Source organism: Panthera uncia (genome assembly GCF_023721935.1).
Source record: "Panthera uncia isolate 11264 chromosome C1 unlocalized genomic scaffold, Puncia_PCG_1.0 HiC_scaffold_3, whole genome shotgun sequence".
In the NCBI taxonomy this organism is placed as follows: Eukaryota; Metazoa; Chordata; class Mammalia; order Carnivora; family Felidae; genus Panthera; species Panthera uncia.
Genome location: NW_026057584.1, coordinates 7,606,083 through 7,610,637, shown reverse-complemented (window position 1 = coordinate 7,610,637; position 4,555 = coordinate 7,606,083). Strand labels below are relative to the sequence as shown.

General features: G+C 57.8%; 1 long non-coding RNA gene across 1 annotated transcript in view; it reads left to right on the top strand.

Annotated features, from left to right (window-relative positions):
• LOC125911070 (uncharacterized) overlaps positions 1-4,343 on the top strand; it is an 11,636-nt gene extending 7,293 nt beyond the window's left edge. The window contains exon 2 of the long non-coding RNA XR_007454243.1: positions 419-4,343. This is a non-coding gene — a long non-coding RNA (uncharacterized LOC125911070). The remainder of the gene's footprint in view (positions 1-418) is intronic.
• Positions 4,344-4,555: the final 212 nt, after the last annotated feature.

The following is a 4,555-nucleotide window of genomic DNA, read 5'->3' as shown; positions in this document are numbered from 1 at the left end:
AGAGGGAGAGAACGAGAGAGAGAGAGAGAGAGAGAGAGAGAGAGAGAGAGAGAATCTCAAGCAGGCTGCATGCTGGGTGGGGCTCAATCCCATGATCCTGGGATCATGACCTGAGCCAAAACCAAGAGTCAGAAGCTCAGCTGACTGAGCCACCCAGGCTTTTAGATAAAACCATTACAGGTCTTGGGGAGCCTGGGTGGCTCAGTCGGTTGAGCGTCCGACTTCGGCTCAGGTCATGATCTCACCGCTTGTGAGTTTGAGCCCCGCGTCGGGCCCTGTGCTGACAGCTCGGAGCCTGGAGCCTGCTTCGGATTCTGTGTCCCTCTCTCTCTGCCCCTCCCCTGCTCATGCTCTGTCTCTCTCTCTCTCTCTCAAGAATAAATAAAACATTTTTTAAAAAATTTAAAAACTGTTACAGGTCTTTTCTGAATGGACCTGACCATTTCGAAGAACAGAATGGCAATTTCACATGGCGCAACCGGAGAGGTGAACCGCCCAGCCCAGAGCCGGCCTGCAGCGGCACTCACCCCAGCAGCTGTCGTAGCGGAGCGAGCCTGCGTCCTCTATAAACCCAGGTGACCTCACGCCTCTTCGTTTCTGTTTTCCTGGAAATTTTTACAAAATTCCTTTGAACTCTCCAACTTCTCTCACTAAATGAAAATAAGTTGGGGTCTCTGATTAAAACAGAAAAGCAGATTCTCCCCCCCTCCCCGCCCCCCAGGGATGCCAGTGGCCAAGGTAGAGGGGTGGCCCCACAGGAGAAGGGAGGACTGGCCTGGGAGGAGGGGAGTGGTGGGGATGACCCCCTTCCCCTCCCAAGCCCTTCAGAAGAGGCTGACGGGAAAGGGTGGTGAGAAGGGGTGGAGCCCGAGGAGATTGTGGGGTGTGTACAAAATGTTGCGTTCTGAAAGGGGGGGCGTGGGAGTGGACTGGATGCACCCACGCTCTGTGGCTCCTGCCCAGAATATTAGGTGAAAAGTGAGGTGGGAGGCCAGGGGTCTCGCCAACCTCAGAGAGCCCCACGTGCAGGTTCTAGGACATTCCCATTCTCAGAGACCCATTCAGCCTGCGGGGGGGGCAGCCCCTGCCTCAGCAACCCCCGCCCCAGGCAGCAGCCTTGCCTCTCCCTCTTAAAGTCAAGTTCAGCCCAGAGGGAGGGGGAAGGTCACAGCAGCAAGTAAAGCTGACAAGCTGAAGGAAGCAGGCAATCCATGAGGAAGGCCCCACAGGGCCAGGGAGCCCCCTACACAGACACCCTCTGAGCGAAAGGCCACACACAGCCTGGGGAGCCCCCCCCCCCCCTCCACGGCCCTGTATTCCATTCTCTCTTGTCCTCTGGGCTCCCACATCTCCCGTGCTGCCCTGCGGGATCAGGCCTCTCTGCCCTCGCTGTGTCCATGCAGGGAAATAGCATCCTATCAATTCCGGCACATTCATCAAGCGCTGATCTAGAGCAATGACGATAACTCCTGCCAGCCCTTTGCAGGAAGCCTGACAGGTGTTCTTTAATTCTCCCAGAGAGATGGCTGTTATCATCCTATTTCACAGATTGAGAACTTGAGGTTGAGAGAGGATGATGAGTATTAGTTTCCTGGAGCTGCCGTCACTGGCTTCAAACAACAGAAATTTGTTCTCTCACAGTCCTGGAGGCTAGACGTCCAAAATCAAGGTGCTGGCAGGAGGCACCTGGGTGGCTCGGTTGGTTAAGCATCTGACTCTTGGCTTCGACTCAGGTCACGATCTCATGGTTGTGGGATGGAGCCATGTGTTGGGCTCCGGGCACCACGCTGGGCTTGGAGCCTGCTTGAGATTCTCTCTCCCCCTCTCTCTCTGCCCCTCCCCTGCTCATGCCCGTTCTCTCTCTCTTCAGAATCTGCATCAGAATCTGGCTCGTGGCACTTTTGTGCCTAGCAGGCCACTTTGGATCATGGCTGTGGGTCCCGCTAGTCTGTCCAGAGACACTGCCCCCGAAGGTGGCCTGCTCGGCTGTCAGCTGAATCTCCTTCCTGCCCTTTTGCCCACTCCCCCGGCAGGGGCCAGGAGATCAGGAGGGTTTGGGGTGGAGGGAGGGGTGAGCACATCATGGCAGAAGGGGCCTGAGGAGGGATGAAGAGGAAGGTCATCCCCAGAGGACAAGTATAGAGACCTAGAGCGGCAAGTGTCCGGGTCTCTCCTTCCCGTTTCCAGAGGCCCAGGATCCCCCCACCATCCTCAGAACACAAAAGCAGCCTCTGTGCCGGTGAGAAAGCTACAGGGCTGGAGCTTCCTCACATGGACCTGCTGGACTTTTCCAGAAATATCAACAAAAGGTCCAAGTTTCTTTCCATCCCTCTTTTGAAGCAGGAGCTTGGGGCTGAAGCGTTGCCAGCACCTGTGGGAGGGGTCGAGGTGGGCGGCTGTGACCACGGGGGTGTGGGTGGAGAAACCGGGGGCTGTGGATGCCACTAAAAGTCCCTCCAGGCCCTCCTTCACCCTGGACAGTCATCCTGCCCCTCCCACTCCCCAAAACATGGCAGCAAAGAGGAAGGGATGTGGGAAGAGCAGAAGGGGGAAGTCCCCAGCTCTGCCGGGTCCCAAGATCACCAACCGAGAGAGATGCTGGTGCCATCCAGCCCCCAGAAGATGTCACTTGTCTCTCCCAGCTACGCTCCAGAGAGAAGGACAGCACTGCACAGACTGGACATAGGTGTGCAAGGAGGGGGCCCGAGCCCCTGCACAGGAGGAGCCGATGGGGGAACAGGAGACGCCAGGACTGCTTGGGACAGGCTGAGGTTCATGTGCAGGAGGCAGGTGATTTGACGCTGGAGCCGGGAGAGGGGCCAGTACTGACCATCCATTTCTTCAGTTGTTTAACAAACACAGTGTGTCAGGCTCTGTTCTAGGTGCTGGGGACACCACAGGGACGGGGCGCAAAGCCCTGCCACCCTGCAGCAGACAGACGACAAATAACCAAGCTCACAATTGCAGAGGGCTCTAACCAGATTGTTGGGGAATCTCGCCTGGCTGGGAAATAGACGTGAAATTGTTTCATTCTTCCAGGCACAGCCCTGGCTGTGCTGGCAGAGGCTGCTTTCCGGCTGGAAGCGGCAGCTCCCTGGCCAACACCTGGCCAGATTCTGAGCCTTCTCCACCTGCCAGGTTAGAATCTTCTCCTTCTGGGCATTGCCCGGTGAAACCCCAGTTTCTCGCTTGATGCAAACCTCTTCTCTCCTCCCTGTGCTCAGGTGGACCTTCAGAAGCTCTATGCCGATGAGCTGGTGGGTGGAGGGCTCCCCTGGCCCTCAGTTCTCCACTGTTGGGTAGGGAGAGAGAGAAAGAGGAATCTGCTCCCGATGTTCCTGGGCCAGGGAGCCCCAGAACCATGGCTCCTTTTCTGTGAACAGTACCAGGGGTCCAACTTGCTCACCAACGGAGTGTTCACTTGGGGCACTCCCCGTGCTCAGCAAGGCCCCACACTTGGTTTAACATGCTGCTGCCATGTCTCGAAATTCTCAACAATTGTGGAGCAAGGGGCCCTGCATTTGCATTTTTCACCCAGACCGTTACAACGTACATAGCCGGTCCTGCCTGCCAGACATGCGTGTTACAGCTGCGTCCAGCTGGCCACATCACTCCACACTGCGCTCCGCCCCCAACGCTACAACAGTCCCCAAAAGCCTGAAGCCGCAGACTCATCCACTCTCCAGGCCGGCTCTCCGGGCTGTGGGCACAAGTGAGATTGCCCTCTGTACGTGAGGGACCAGGAACCTCAGGGTGTGGGTATCAGCCTCTCCTCACTAGGCAGCCCCCACCCCACCATCCTCAGGAGCCCCCCGGGCCGGACGGCGGGTCCTCTGGCTAAGCTGAACTCCAATGGGACACTGAAATGCCAGCCTCTCCCTCCTGCCGGCTCCCTTGATTCCTGAACAAAGGATTCCTTCATCCTTCCGGGGTCCCTGCCCTTCCTTCCAGCTCTGCTGCAGATGTGAGGGAAGATGCTCTCTCCCTCAAATCTGTGCAGTCCCCAAGGCTCTCCCCCACCAGCCCCCACCTCTTCTGCTCTGCACGTGGGCGAGGGCCTTTGGGGAGGATGTGGGTCTGACAGGGCCCGGCCGTGAGCCCTGCAGTGACAAGGAAGTCTGGGAGGGTCTGCCACTCGACTAGCCTGTGGGAGACCCAGCCCCTTGGGACAGGCAAGTCCCCACCAGACAGCCGGCAACAGAGCAGCAACTGCTCTGAAGAAGGTGCCAGAGGGGATGTGGCAGAGAAGAGGACACGCTGTCGGGATGGTGGCCATTCCAGTGGAAGAGGCCAAGGACAACCAGGAGGACCAGTCATCAGTAATAAAAAAAAGCTGCACGAAACGTGGGTTTCGACCTGGTTCTCAAGAGGCGACCTGAGGAAGTGGATGAAACTGACCAGACTTCGGGTATACCTGGAGGAGAGGAGAGGGGAGGGGAGGGCAGAGGAGGGGAGGGGAGGAGAGGGGAGAGGAGGGGAGGAGAGGGGCGGAGAGGAGAGGAGAGGAGAGGAGAGGGGAGGAGAGGGGAGGAGAGGGGAGGAAAGAGGAGAGGAG